Below are 16,573 nucleotides of genomic sequence, written 5' to 3' on the forward strand. Positions count from 1 at the left end.
ACACTTGCCAGTGTGCCAGTGATCACCATCCTTGGTTGTCTACCCCTAGACTAAACCATTCCTCACCAGGCCTCATACAGCTGTCCAGATGTAGTAATTTTTTGTAGTAACTGTTTCTACTCTCACCCAGACAGAGGAACCGTCGCACAGTGTTCCAGTGGCAGTGGCAGTGCCAGAGGAACCAGTGCACAGCGTTCCAGTGGCAGTGGCAGTGCCAGAGGAACCAGTGCACAGCGCTCCAGAGAGTCCAGAACTTCCAGTGGTAGTGGCAGAGGAACCGTCGTATAGCGTTCCAGTGGCAGTGGCAGGGCCAAGTCAATCTGTAAGTTAGCCTTGCTGTGTGAAAAGAAAACTCACTTGAGAATATATACTCGGGTTGTCTCATCCATTTCTAGCTGCATATGTAATTAAAAGTTTCATATGAAAGAGATTGCTATCAAATTCTGTTTTTCATGCAGACCACAGGATATCGTTCGAGTGAATTTGAGAGTTCTTCTCAGACCAGTGTGGAGGCTGATGACCCAGGAGATGACAGCTTCCAGCCCGATACCTCATCTGGGGAGGAGGAGGAGGAGGAGGAGGAGGAGGAAGAGGGCGTGAGATGTACTGGGAAGGTCCTTGTCGATGAGGAGAGAATAATGTCCCCCTTCAGGTTCTGCCAGTTCTGTGGAGAAGCACTCCTTGACACAAATGTGCACAAGTTTTATACTGGTGCACAGCTGAATGTCAAGTGGCAGTGCAATGGTGGCCACAAGGACATATGGAGGTCATCGCCGGATGTCAGGGGAATGCCAGAGGTCAACCTGCAAGCTGCTGCCTCTGCTCTGTTCACGGGGGGCACCTTCACTGAGCTTTCAAACTGGTGTAAGGCAATGAAGTTGCATATGATTGGTACCACAACATTTCATGCCATCCAAAAGGCATATCTACACCCTGCCATTGAGGAACTGTATCAGGAACAGCGGAATGAACTCCTAGCACGAGTCTTCCTGAAGCAGGTACCAGACGATGATGAGCCCCAACAACGGCCCCAACTCAATGGTGATGCCAGATGTGACACACCTGGGTTCAGTGCCAAATACTGCCATTACTCCTTCATGTTGGACGACACAAAGGAGATCCTTCACACTGAACTAGTACAGGTAATTTTGAGGTTTTTAAATGTTGTGTTCACAGCAGGATCGTCGGCATGTGTAGTAGCATGCCGTTATTGAAATAACTTTCTGTTCTGCTGCGTTTTGTTTCTTGCTCCTCCTTCCAGGTCACCGAAGCATCCAGCTCCGTTATGATGGAACCAGAGGGCTTCAAGCGTGGAATGACAGGTCCTCATTATGCTTTATTGCTGTTATGTTGCCTTGTTTGTTTCATTTTGATAATTGTACAGCACCTTGTAACTATGTTTTGAAAGGCACTTCATAAATACATTTTCCATACTTGCAGCACTGCTTGGTATGGGGCTAGATGTGGAGGTGATGACCACAGACCGCTCTCCATCAATTAGGAAGAGGATGAGGATTGAGCACCCTGAGATCAAACACGAGTTTGATATATGGCATACTGCTAAAGGTTAGCTATATTTATGGCGGGTGTAGTCGTACTTGTAGAACAGTGAGAAAATAATGGGTTCAAAGCTGTTTATATACTATGCTTATATATTATGCTTATGCTTATATACTGTGATGCAATACAGTGCACTGTGTGTGTGTGTGTGTGTGTGTGTGTGTGTGTGTGTGTGTGTGTGTTCAGGTTTCCTGAAGAAGTTGAAATCCAGAAGCCAGAAGAAATGCATGGAGCTATTGCGCGGTTGGACAATGTGAGTGTTTCATCAAAGTAGACACATTTCAAACATGTCATTTGTTCGTGATGTCTAATCACTTTTTCTTGATGTATGTTCTTCAAAGGTCCATTTATAACCACATGTGGTTTTCCTGTGGAACCTGTGAGGGTGACACAGAGGTGAGTGATCTGTGCATCTGTAATATTCTGGATTGTTCTCAGACAGTTGCAATTTCTTTCCATTGTGCCAGTCATTACCAAGCAGTGTAACTGATATTCACACTACTGTAGCTACTGCAGCAGCGCTGGCTGTCCGTCCTGCACCATGTGTGTGATGAGCACACGTGGACAGAGGACGGCAACACGTACCGGTGTTGTCATCTTCCACTCAGTGCAGAGCAGCGGCGGATGACAAAGTGGCTCAAGAGTGACTCTGCATCCTTCAGGACGCTGGCCTCACTGGTACAGGACGGTAGGCTTAAGGACCTTCGACAAATGGGGCACTTCAAGCATACTGGTAAGTTCCAATTTTCAAATGATACATACTGTTTTACAGTAGGCGCTATAGCTTGCACAACACCTTATCTCTAAACTAATTTAAAAAAACCTTTTAAAATAGTTCAAATAGCCGATATACAAGCTCACAATGTTTCGATGTAGATGGCTAGTTGAACTATTTTAAAATGTTTTTTAAAATAGTAAAAAGTTTAGTTTAGTTTGGGGATAAGGGTGGCGCAAGATGGAGCCCTAGATGTTTATGTGCTTTCTGGCTGCAACACACAGGTGAGCTGGAGGTGTTCCACAGTGCTCTTCTGAAGTACATGCCTAAGCGCCAACACTTCTCCTATATGGGGATGCAGGAGAGAGCTCACCTAGCCATCATGGAGCACAATGAAAATATTGTAAAGAGGAGGCAAGCCACTACTTGTACAGGTGTGTTTTGGGAGCAGATATATTGTGGTGGATAGACACACACACTGAACAGTTATTAATGACATTTATAATTCACTGCGTTCCTGTCCATGTTATATATGGTTGTTCCTCTCACTTTAATGCAAGGCATAGTGTGTTACCTTAGGAGCTTTGACGTAGTAACAAGTTGACGTTTTTTCTATGCGACAAGTTTGTTGTTGTCTCTCTCTTCTGTTAAAATAAACGGAGTGCCACCATTGTTGGCTTTTCCAATACGAGAATAAATCTCTCTTTTCTCTCTGCCTACACCGGCACTCCTACATTGGTGACCCCGATACTCTTGGACGTTTCCAGAGTTTTATCATATACTGAACATGTCAGCCTCGCTCAAATTGCCCGACTTTTGGGAACAGAATTCCAGCGCTTGGTTCGCACAGGCGGAGGCGCAATTCGCCATCAAAGAGATCACAGTTGATGAAACAAAGTTTTATCATGTGGTGGCGGCTCTTACGAGCGCGACTGCAGGGAGAGTGGTGAGTCTACTAGAACGTCCTCCGGCGAGGAATAAATACGGCACTTTGAAGGCGCATTTACTGGAGACTTTTGGACTTAATGAATCCGAGCGTGCGCGCCAACTCCTCTCGCTTCCCGGTCTCGGCGACAGTAAGCCGTCGGAGCTGATGGATCACATGCTGGCTCTGCTGGGAGACCATCAGCCTTGTTTTCTTTTCAAGGAACTCTTCCTGCAACAGCTTCCAGACCAGGTTCGTTTGGCACTCGCAAATTCTGCTGTTACTGATTTTCGTCTGCTGGCCAGGGAGGCAGATACATTTTTCTCAGCCGGCAAGAAATGTTTTGCAGCCACGCCCACTACTACCTCCAGTGATGACAATGCATATCAGCCATACTCCATCTCTGCCACTAACTCTATGCCCCGACGTGCAAAGCAGTCAGGAGGATTATGTTTCTACCATGCCAAGTTTGGCAATAAAGCCAAGAAATGCCTTCCTCCCTGTACATTCAGTGCGTCGGGAAACGCACCGGCCGCCACCTATTAGCAGCCGTGGGTGACGGCCATACCAGCGGCTTGTTGTTTATCACTGACGCCCTCTCCGGTCGTCGTTTTCTGTGTGATACAGGCGCCCACATGAGTACGTTGCCAGCTTCAGCCACAGACATTCGCACAGGGCCACGCGCCCCCCCCCCCCCCTTGTGGCAGCCAATGGCAGCACAATCCACACCTTTGGCACACGCACTGTGACGGTGTGTTTTGCTGGTCAGCGTTTCACATGGGATTTTGTGTCGGCGGAAGTCTCCACCCCCCTCTTGGGCGCTGATTTTTTTTTTGCCAATAAACTTCTGGTCGACGTGAGGAACCGACGCCTCGTCCATGCCGAGACGTTCAGCTCATTTCCGTGTGAGCACAGTGGCACTGCCCCGACAAGGCTGTCCAGTGCCCTCTCACCTGCTGATGACTTTTCTCACCTCCTCGACGAGTTCTCAGACATAACCACGCCTACTTTTTCGTCCGCCTCCACCAAACATGGCGTGTTGCATTACATCTCCACCGAGGGCCCACCTGTGCACGCCAAGGCCCGTCGTCTTGACCCACACAAGCTCGCCATCGCTAGGACGGAGTTCGATGCAATGGAGCGCCTTGGAATCGTGCGTCGGTCAAACAGTCCCTGGGCCTCCCCCCTTCACCTGGTGCCCAAGTCCAATGGTGGTTGGCGCCCGTGTGGCGACTACCGGCGCCTTAATGCTGCCACTACGCCTGACCGCTATCCTATTCCACACATCCATGACTTTTCGGCCCATCTGGCGGGTGCGACTATTTTTTCAAAAGTGGACCTTGTCCGAGGCTATCACCAGGTGCCTGTGCATCCTCAGGACATCCCAAAGACAGCGGTAATCACCCCGTTTGGGCTTTTTGAGTTTCTCAGGATGCCGTTCGGACTAAAAAATGCTGCCCAAACCTTTCAGCGTTTGATGGACACGGTTCTGCGCGACTTGTCATTCGTTTTTGTCTACCTCGATGACATTTGTCTGGCCAGCTCGTCGAAAGCGGAGCATCTGTCGCACCTACGGCTTCTCTTCAGTCGTCTCAGGCAGCACGGCTTGATCATCAACCCGGCGAAGTGCCAGTTTGGAGTTTCTGCTATGGATTTCCTGGGCCACCACATCACTACAGCCGGAGCGATTCCACTGCCCTCGAAGGTGGAGGCAGTGCTGAAGCTCCCACGGCCTCTCACGGTCAGGGCTCTACAGGAGTTCTGTGGCATGGTAAATTTTTACCACCGTTTTGTGCCTCGTGCTGCCGACCTGATGCGGCCCCTGTACAGCGCTCTCAAGGGGAAAAACCCTCCTAAGCACCCCATTTCTTGGTCCGCAGAGATGTTGGCGGCTTTCTCTGCGACAAAACATGCCCTCGCGGGGGCGACCATGCTGGCTCACCCAGTGCCGGGGGCTCCTGTTGCTCTCACCACGGACGCGTCGGATTATGCTGTGGGTGCTGTTCTCCAGCAGTTGGTCAAGAGCATTTGGCAACCGCTCGCTTTTTTCAGCCGCCAACTTCGTTCCAGCGAGCAGAAATATAGCACTTTTGACCGTGAGCTCCTCGCCCTGTATTTAGCGGTTCGCCACTTCCGTTTCCTACTGGAGGCTCGTCCGTTCACTGCCTTTGTTGACCACAAGCCTTTGACTTTCGCCATGGCCAAGGTGTCGGAACCATGGTCGGCCAGGCAGCAGCGCCACCTGGCGTTCATCTCTGAATTCACCACGGACGTCCAACACGTGTCAGGCAAGGACAATCCCGTGGCTGACTGCCTCTCTCGTGTAGTCATTGGAGCTGTGCATCTAGGGATCGATTATACCCGGATGGCTGTGGACCAGGCCTGACATTCAGGCTTACAGGACAGCAGTCACTGGCCTCGAGTTGGCCGACGTACCTTTTGGCGATGACGGCACGACGCTACTGTGCGACGTGTCTCTGGCGCTACCACGTCCTGTGGTGCCGCAGGTCTGGCGGCGGACTGTTTTTGACGCCATACATGGGCTCTCGCACCCAGGAAGTAAGCCGTCACAACGTCTTGTGGTGGCAAAGTTTGTCTGGCATGGCATGAAGAAGGACATTCGCGAATGGGTCAGAACCTGCGTGGCATGCCAACGTGCAAAGATCCATCGTCATGTTAAGGCCCCTTTGGAGCCCTACACTGTTCCTGAACGGCGTTTTGACCATGTCAATGTTGACCTTGTGGGACCCCTTCCTCCCTCCAGGGGATTTACTCACCTCCTGACTATGGTGGACAGGACCACCCGTTGGCCGGAGGCAGTCCCACTGTCGGCAACAACAGCGGCTGATGTGGCACGGGCCTTCATCGGTACCTGGGTCGCCCGGTTCGGTGCCCCCTCTGATCTGTCTTCCGATCGTGGCCCCCAGTTCACTTCCGAACTCTGGACTTCTGTTTCTCATCAGTTGGGTGTCTCGCTCCACCGCACGGCGGCATACCACCCCCAGGCCAACGGCATGTGTGAACGCTTTCACAGGGACATGAAGGCTGCGCTTAAGGCTACTCTCCAGGACGACACCTGGATTGACAGACTCCCCTGGGTGATGCTGGGGATTAGGACTGCGCCTAAGGAAGACCTCCTTTCTTCCTCGGCGGAGTTAGTTTATGGCCAGACCCTCAGGGTCCCAGGGGATTTTATTCCCTGCACTACTGTCCCCTGGTCTGCTTCTGACCAACGCCGTACTCTCCTGGATGCTGCTAAGACTTTCCTGCCCGTCCCGACCTCACACCACTGCCTGCGAGCGGCGGGGTATGTGTTTATCCGCCATGATGCCCATCGTGGACCCCTGCAACCGCCTTACGATGGTCCTTACCGGGTGGTGGAGGCTGGCGACAAGACGTTTGTTGTTGATGTTGGGGGCAGGTTGGATCGCATCTCAGTGGACCGGCTGAAGCCAGCCCACCTGGATTTGAGCCGCCCGGTTGAAGTGGCTCAGGCACCGCGCCGCGGTCGTCCCCCGGGTGGGGCTCCCTTGGAACGGGTCCGACCACCTTTGGATCTCCCACACGGCCGCCCGGCGCCTGCTTGCCGTCAGCACCCGTCGGTCACCCTCCCGCTGCGGCCCCCTCTGCCTGCCCAGGAGCTTCGGAATAGCTTTGGGCGGGTCATTCGGGTCCCTGGTCGTTTCACTGGGCCAGTTCTTGTGAATTCTGGGGGGACGTGTGTGGTGGATAGACACACACTGAACAGTTATTAATGACATTTATAATTCACTGCGTTCCTGTCCATGTTATATATGGTTGTTCCTCTCACTTTAATGCAAGGCATAGTGTGTTACCTTAGGAGCTTTGACGTAGTAACAAGTTGACGTTTTTTCTATGCGACAAGTTTGTTGTTGTCTCTCTCTTCTGTTAAAATAAACGGAGTGCCACCATTGTTGGCTTTTCCAATACGAGAATAAATCTCTCTTTTCTCTCCCTACACCGGCACTCCTACAATATCACATTTTATTTGTTACACTTGCAGCATAATTGCAATGGTGAGTCCTTCTCAAAACTCTTTTCTCCTTCATTTTAGGTGCACTACGTCACAAGAGGGTCGCCTGCAGGCGCTCAGGCAAATGGGTCATGAAAAAGATCTACAAGCGTCGCACCACCAACTTCAGACACCGGCTCATGGACATGGTGTATGAGCGCCGTCAGGACCCAGATGTGCGCTACAAAGCCCCGACATCCTCACTCCATCAGCCTCAACCAGATCTTCCCCCCAACATTGCTCCGACACCTGCACCTCCATTGCAGGAATTACTGGCCAGGCATATGAGTCGGCTCTAACAGGTAAGTCCTACATGATGAGAAACCAAAAGTCTTCTCCTTGATTGTGACCGTGACACCTCTCCTCTCCTGATGCAGTTGCTGCCGGGGACCATGCAGAGCACTCAACGTTGATGGGCTTCTTCAGTGACGGCAAGACTGTACAGTGGTGTCATGACAACCTCAAACTCAACGAAGGACACTCAAGGAGCTGATTATGGACCACAGGAGGCTGGGAATCTACTGTGTTGCAGCAGTGGAGACGGTCAGCAATTTCAAGTTCCTTGTCATGCTGCCTCATTCCATTGTCATTACTTGAACCCTGCAGTATTGTGTGTGTGTGTGTGTGTATATAACTATATACATTTGATCTGACCATTTTCTTGTTTTCTATGGCTCTCATTTGCAGGAAATGGAAAATGGCAGTTTGGCAAAGTTCAAGTACACATCACGAGGACCTCCAAATTGTCCACAAACTGCATGTGCTGAAAAAGGCAGAACACTTCCCATGATCCATCAAGCTGGGTGTTGAGTCTTGCTGCTGCATGGCTATGTGGCACATCAAACAGGAATTATCTTCCTGTATTACTATATTTTGTAAAAGCAAATAATTTCACACATTTTCACTCCTCTAAACTTGTGACAATAACTGGACTAGATATCATATTTATATATTTGGAGTACAAGGAAAGTGTGTTGGATACCCATACTGTTTTGGCAGAACATGTCTGTGTGCATTCATGCTTATTCTACAGCTTACTGAATGCAATTTGAGGAACCACAAAGCATACAATGTTACTATTACTTCTACAGTAGGTGTGCCTATTGAATCAAGCAGCAATGCAAACTTTTTACCTGTTTCTCATTGCTTATGTATTTGTCAATCAAGGTGTGCCTATTGAATCAGCAACAATCCATCATGTTCGTCCTTCGCAAGCGAAGATGGCCAATTGACTACACGTCTTGTGGGTGCGAAGATGGCTGATGAGGCCGGTCCCTGCACGGAATGTCTCATTGCAGTGAGGCCCGTGAGGGCATGTGATTTTGCATACTGTAATTGTAATGCCCTGGTTTTAGAGAACATTCTTGTATGTGCCGATGTTGAAGTTAAAAAAAACTACTGCATCACTGTGTCCTTTTCCCATTGTTAGCATATACCAAGCTATGTCATGTAAGATGCAATTATTATTTGTCAGCCTTTGAAGTTGATAATAGTGATACATTATACATATTGAACTAGGGTAGTAGACTTGAATGCTTAGAAAGCACTCTAAGCTCTCTGCTTATGTTTTTTACTCTTCACATGTTCTTGGGTAGTTTTCACTGTTATCTGACTAATGGACAGCAATACTTCTTTATCAGACATTGTCAAATAAATCCTGGGCCAATTTCTAATGATGTTCAAAAGGACCCTTCACTTTACAGTGTCACAGCTGAAATGCTATCAAATGGTTATGAAACAGTTGAATTACTGGTCAAGTAATAAATACAGTAGCCTACTTATTACAATATTGCACCCAAAGTTCAGTGTTATTATAGGCAAACATTCAATGAATATTGCAACCAAAATGTGAAGCTCAAATTTTTATTGACTGTCCCGTTGGAGAGGGAAATTTGGACCGGATGGCCTTTATGACACAAGCTGGTAAGACAATACGGTTGTCAGCACCAAGTCTCTCGCCTTGTAAGATCCACTCCAAGAAATGCCTGTAGGCTACCAAGCGATATTGACTGAAATATATAATTGACAGTAAAACAATAAGTGATTAGATACAACTATGTCAGACACAGACTGGAATATGACAGCTCGAAAATAATACATAGCAGTTGAATAGAATTGACTTTCAATGCTTACAGTAAATATACACAGTCTTATATTGACATGTAAAACGAGAACAGTGGTTCCCAAGGTAGGGTCCGGGGCTAAATGATAGTTTAGAACCAAATGGACCCTTGATCTGTAACTGTTCCATGTGTACAACATTGATTTTACAATATAAATGGGGGTTTCCAGAGATATAAATGCCATTAAAATGGGGGTCCATAGACTAATGCATGTCAAACTGGGGGTCCTTGACATGAAAAAGTTTGGGAACCACTGGTCTAGAAGAAGGAATGCAAGCCACCACTAGTCAGACAAACAATAACACAATTCCAGCTGCCTGTGGCTCCAGAAATCCAAGAATAAATAGATTGATGCCATATTGTTGTGTTGCTCAAGTAGGATATTGTATTTAGAAAACAGGCTAATTCACTCAGATCAGGACTCGTGTTGCCTCCTAGCACTGGTCCAGTGCGTTAGACACTGGACCAGGGCTAGTTGGCTCCATGGTTTAGCATACCCAAAGCGAAAAGACACAACGTAAGAAGTTGAAGAGCGGCTACAATGCTACATTTCTATTTAATAGCAATAAACTTACTCGTGAGTCAACAGTCCATCCACACCCGCTGGTTCGGGTTGTTCCGCCCAGTTTTTTTTGGGAATCCTGAAATAAGTTTCCAGGACATGTCTATTTGCGCTCCAAAGCTCAGGTGGAGCGAGATCAATTCGTGGCGGCGGCGACTCGCCACGACCTATTTTTTTACGCCATGACGTATTCTTCATTATCCGCCGTGGCGAGTACAGAATCCGCCGTGGCGAGTACAGAATCCGCCGTGGCAGCGACTCGCCACGACCTATTTTTTTACGCCATGGCGTATTCTTCATTATCCGCCGTGGCGAGTACAGAATCCGCCATTGTTTATTCTTTTTTTGCGTGCCGTGGTGCAGGTTTTATTGTCCTAGTAGTACTATTCTCGGAATTATTTCACCCTCTTGTAGCGTAACGGTTAGCGCTCTCGCCCCTATAGTCAAGGCACTGTGCCGACCCAGGTTCGATTCTTGCAAAAAGCAAAGTTTTTTTTTTTTAAGTTTTTTTTTTACCCGTACATACAGTGTGTGTGCGTGCGTGCGTATACAGTGTGCGTGCGTGTATGCGTGCGTATACAGTGTGTGTGTGTGTGCGTGCGTGCTTCATCGTATTTATTATTATTATTAATATGCAGGTAATAATAATAAATACGATGAAGCACGCACGCACGCACGCACGCACGCACACACACACTGTATACGCACGCATCCGCCGTGGCGAGTACAGAATCCGCCATTGTTTATTTATTTTTTGCGTGCGGTGGTGCAGGTTTTATTGTCCTAGTAGTACTATTCTCGGAATTATTTCATCCTCTTGTAGCGTAACGGTTAGCGCTCTCGCCCCTATAGTCAAGGCACTGTGCCGACCCAGGTTCGATTCTTGCAAAAAGCAAAGTTTTTTTTTTTTAAGTTTTTTTTTTACCCGTACATACAGTGTGTGTGCGTGCGTGCGTATACAGTGTGCGTGCGTGTATGCGTGCGTATACAGTGTGTGTGCGTGCGTGCTTCATCGTATTTATTATTATTATTATTATTATTAATATGCAGGTAATAATAATAAATACGATGAAGCACGCACGCACGCACACACACCGTTACGCTACAAGAGGATGAAATAATTCCGAGAATAGTACTACTAGGACAATAAAACCTGCACCACGGCACGCAAAAAAATAATAAACAATGGCGGATTCTGTACTCGCCACGGCGGATAATGAAGAATACGCCATGGCGTTAAAAAATAGGTCGTGGCGAGTCGCTGCCACGGCGGATTCTGTACTCGCCACGGCGGATTCTGTTCTGCCATGGCGGATAATGAAGAATACGTCATGGCGTAAAAAAATAGGTCGTGGCGAGTCGTCACCGCCACGAATTGATCTCGCTGTCTCTCCCAAAGCTGTCGTGGAGAGTGACACATATCGGCAGCCCTGGTGCCCCCCCCCCCTGGCATCTCGCTCATCCAACAGTTCATCCATTAGGAATTGTGCACGGGGGAATTCGTGACAACACAGCGAAGCAATTTCAGTGTCCATGGGCACGCAGTTGGTGCACAGGCACCACGAATCATTCCCGACGCGCTGCTCCTCCACGTCCGTCCCAGCAACTACTGCTGCCTGCCTGGCTGCAGCAGCAGCTGCCTCCTCCTCGTCTCTGCGCCGGAGTTGTTCCTCTGTGTACACGGGTTCAAATAAATAACCCTGCTGTACTTCCGATTCCACAATGACTTGAAAGTAGTCCTCTTCATCCATGGAGCGCTCACTCTCTGGTGTTCCTGCAGACGCCATGTTGTAAACAATGCGAGGAATGCAGCGGTGCGGTAGGGGTGGGGTTATCAGAGGTTGTAGGAGGTGGAACAATATTAGGGACACCCCGGTGTACGTGACGGCTGTGTTTGGGGGCTGGTCAGACTGCAGTCTGACGAAACACCCTGTAGTCCGGACGTGTAGTGAAAACGTTGTATCTGACGTAAGTGCCAGTCGGATAATCTAAAATATCTAAAACCAGAGATTACACAAAAAATAACGCCAGGAAAGTGTAGTAAATCTTAGAAAGGTCATTGATATATATTTTTTTGCTAAAAGGGTGAAGTGTCCCTTTAATGAAATTAGTTGTTTTGAGATTTATGGTGGGCATCCAAGCAAAGTCAGAAGTGGAAATATCATGCATAGGATTCACCACATAGAAGTAAAAAAAAAAAAAACTATTATAGGATTGCCAGTAGATTACTCACTGAAGGATCTGGAGTAAAGCTGAACGCCAGTTATAATGCCTTTTGAGATTTAAAACAATTAACTAAAAGCACTACTATGATAGGATACACAGAAAGCAACTTGGAAAGATGAATAGGACCCTGCAGAGTCATAGGTTTTAAGACGATTTGGCAAACATACTGTAACCTCATGAGCTTGCAGCTGCAATTAAGAGAAGGCAGGAATAATTTAGCATGGTTTGATTGAAGGTTTCCAGGCAACTTCGAAACCATCAGCATGGCCTCTGAGCTAGAACATGAAATTAAACAGGACAAGCATCTCTACGTTGACGAACCTGGAATTAGAACAGCTCTTAGAATGAAATAATCCATAACACAGGTCCAATAGTTATACCACTGAGTAACGTGTCGATAGATGGAACAGAGGAGCGTCCTTATTGATGGGTGATGCAGATTCCTTCATTATGACTGATCCGTTTCCCATTCCAGGTTTTATCCGACTAAAAGCATGCCACCGCTGCTTATAAGGTATCTCAAATAACACGGAAGACTTGCATCTGTCGGCAAGTATTAAATTCAGCCATTTATCTGCAACTCATCTCCCTTCGTACTCTTCCCCCAAGACCGTAGAAGGAGCTGCGTTCATGTCAACATATCAAGGATACAGATGTTTCAACCGAAACACTACTTAAGCGGCTGAGCGACTGCATGTGAATTAGGGCTGTCAGAACGAATTTCATAATATGAAAGAAATTCGAATATTAAAAAATATATATATATTCGAAAGCTAAAATTGCCATTCGAATGGAGCTTTTATCATTTATTAATTCTATTTAATATTTTTATTTTGTTTTATGTTATTTTATCCGCTCACTAAATGTATTGAGTAACGAATCTACCGCTGTGAAATCTCCCATCTGCACGCACGCACACACGGTCACACGCGCGCCTCGTCACCTCCTCCCTCCTCTGCACGCATGCACACACGCAGTCGCACAGCGCGCTGCAACTAAGAAGAATCACTCGCATGTTTTATTAGTACCGTCGAGTCTGTCGCATATTGTGGACAGTTTGAAAATGCGGGTCCTACGTACATTAAACCATTAACGTTGGTCCGGCTGGTTTCATTTTGTCCTACGCGATTACGTGAATCAGCATGGCTGCGCCTGCAGTAGGCTATTACCAAAACAAACACATGGTAGGCTACTTTTGTGTTGCACATGGAAAGCAACTGAAAACGACCATGGATATATTAAAGACAGTTCCCCTGTGCTGCTGTGCACAGCGGAGATAATGCAAAACTCCAGGTACGAACCAAAACACCGACTGTCTGAAGCTGATCATCCACGACTATATCTCCAGACTAGTCCTGCAGTCCCGCAATGAAGGAAAGACAAGCTCGCCTCTCACTATAGTCCACTACAATGCCATTCTAGCGTTAAAACCTACATTTATGTGTTATTCAACAATTACTTTAGCGCAAAATATAGGCATCTCTATATATCTTCATTGCTATTTACTAATGATGGCCTGTTCATCGTGACAGCATTCCGTTTAAAAAGAAAAAAGAAAAAGTTCATGATTCCTGACTAGCCTACTCACTACTCAGACTATACTGTATCAGAAGTATACAACGTTCACTGTAAAATGCATTTGCACTATAGACAGACAACAATCTTACCGTGCTGAGTGCACTGTGCTCAATAAAACAACAGTTTAAACGCTATTTTGTGCCGAAAACCATTATTACATGTTCTAAAAGTACTGCTTTGTCGTTTGGAAGGGGGGGCCCTCTAGTGGACAGAACGTGCATCGTCAAAACCTTGTTATTCTGTGTATTATTATAGGCTAAATATGAGCTAAAATACAATGTAAATATTCGAATATATTCGAAAATTACAAATAATTAAGCAATGAAATTCGAATTGGATTATAGAGGTGAACTGACAGCCCTAATGTGAATAGAATTAATAGAACAAATGCAGCCTAGGTGAAGATGCAGATTGATTAACTGATGACCTGCCTCATGGTTTCAGTAGCAGCAGATCCACGTATACCACCAATGTGAGCCTATCGATAATGGCTGCAGCTGCGATGAAGACTGTATGCGGCAACCCACAGGGAGGACCTTCCCGGCATCCAAGGTTCATCTCATCAGTATAAAGGGCTGTCGCTCAGGAAATGGAAACAGAAGCAGTATGAGAACAGGCTATGATGGCTTTAAAATTACATGGATATAGCTAAAGTTGACGTTAAAGCAAGTTAGCTTCAGTCACAGTGTAGTATCATCTAAGCCGTAACGCTGATAGAATTCAAATCAATCATTTAGCAGCAGTGTTAGCAACGCAGTAACGCCATATCTCTTTTCCTGGGCTGAGCATAGGAAAAACACCACGCCTCTGTTCCTGGGCTAAGCATAGCAGAAATGTTAGCAATGAGCCAATTCCTGTCTTTAAAGACAGACTGTACGTTTTATTTAATGTTAAACACTTCCCTGGCACACCATATGTACTTACCTGTAAAACAGACCCATAGAGTAAGACAGAGTTACGAAAACTCCGTTCACTTCATGGGGCCAGTTCAATGGCGCGGCTCTTCTTCTACAAATGGGTAGAAGGACAGAAGTAGGCAGAAATGCATGGACCCAGGCAACAGCCCAGCTTTAGTATTCTTAAATCCCTTATTTTAGATTGTTTGTAGTAATCGTACGACAAACACATTACAGAGACTTTAGTCGTCACTGAATAATACTTTAAAAACATTTGTCATGTTGCACACATGCCTAAATAGCTCTTATTTGCACCGCCCTTGTTGAAAACAATGTATTCAAACTCCACTTGTCCGCCTTTCAGGCTGCATGAACAGTGCTTGGTTTCTGCCCGCTCATCGTAACTCTTCTAGTATTAGATGGCTCTGCTGTAACCCATGCCGCCATTTCTCCAAGCATAGGCATAGGCATCGAGTCGGGGGTGCTTGAGGCCTGAAGCACCCACTGACACAATGGGCGCGTTCGGAAATAGCGCACTGAGCACACTGTGCAATGCAAACAAATAGACGAGTGCGCTCCCGCACTGGGGGCGGGGCGGGGGCACCCACTACCGTTCTAAGAACTTACGCACCCGCATAGGGCCTATATCCCGTGCGTCCGTACCATAGACTGTTTCTCCATTCATGAGCATGAGCACATTCTAACCATCGAGAGTACTGCATCTGATTCATTGAAAAGGAGGACCCCAATGTAACCGAGCCAAAGTGCTTTCTGGGCATTTTTTAATCCTCTAGCTGCAGACCGCTTACATTGAACTGTGCTTGACAACTGGTAATAGTTGCAACACATATTCCAGATCATTAATTTCCCTATCAATTAGCCTCCTAAATACCTCATAATAGGACTACCAATTAAAATAATTGTTGAGATTCCTGAATGTGCAAGCATCCACCTTATAGCCAGGTAAATCATTTACTTAAACAGCAGGATCAATTAGTTTATAGATAGTTAGCATGAATCAATTGGCATGATACTGATTCCTCCAGCCAAAAATAAAAAATAAATATCCAGCATGGCTCTGCCCAACACTAGATGCATGATACGGTACAATTCACACTGAAATATCCCTTGGGACCCAGGTGGGCCTATGCAACCAAGAGCAACCTCACTGCTCCCTCAGTTGCTCTGGTCAACTCCATTTACTTCCGACTGATGCTGCATTGGACGTTTCATTCTGATCAGAGAACTGTGTTGCCATATTGGAAGAGATAAGCAGCCAGGTCCGTGAAAACAAGCCACACAAACTATCTTGAATCATTATGAAAACAATCCAACAACGTCAAATAAGTTTATCATCATATTAAACTGAGGGTGCTTCAAATGCACCGTGGGTTTAAACAACGTTCACCCGGCAAGTGACTTTAATAAAACAAGCCCAAGACGCTTATAATGTGCAGACGTGGCAACATGCTTGACAGAAGCGATGCGGGCATACTCAGAGTAATCTAGTAATAGTGGCGACAGTGTTGATTCCCGTGGCAACAATGGAATGCGGAAGTGCTCGTTCTATCTCAATGTGATAGTTCCAGCCAAAGGAACAATGTGTGGAACTATACAAAGCGTGTCGCCACTCTCCTACTCTGCACTGTGGACAACTAGTCGCAGTGTATACTTTAATCCTGCTGCCTTGAATCTATATTACGTCCACATATTGACTAGTAGCATACTACTACGCAGCCAAGACAAGAATGCGCCCCAAGCGTGACCACTGTCAAAAAACGGATTATAAAACTTTGGCCTGGATTTACATGTGAAGAACGGCAGAAAGCAGAGCTGACGGCAGGTAAGCTGCTTCCTTGACTAGTGTTGTGAGCAGGACAGGACCCGACGTGAAATACATTGGCTAACAAATGCGATCTCGGTGTGATCGAGGCACAACGATAAAATGGCAACAG

General features: G+C 46.8%; 1 long non-coding RNA gene across 2 annotated transcripts; it reads left to right on the forward strand.

The window, feature by feature from the left end:
- The first annotated feature begins 1,015 nt into the window (after positions 1-1,015).
- Positions 1,016-1,813, forward strand: LOC308329576. 2 transcript variants are annotated; one of them, XR_013965411.1, is made up of 4 exons: positions 1,016-1,142; positions 1,262-1,322; positions 1,441-1,591; positions 1,779-1,813. It is a non-coding gene; the product is annotated as an uncharacterized lncRNA (long non-coding RNA). The 2 variants fall into 2 exon arrangements; XR_013965412.1 differs by having other exon boundaries at positions 1,441-1,566; positions 1,747-1,813.
- Positions 1,814-16,573: the final 14,760 nt, after the last annotated feature.

This window comes from Protomyctophum bolini (genome assembly GCF_963924005.1).
Source record: "Protomyctophum bolini genome assembly, chromosome: 15".
NCBI classification, from domain to species: Eukaryota; Metazoa; Chordata; class Actinopteri; order Myctophiformes; family Myctophidae; genus Protomyctophum; species Protomyctophum bolini.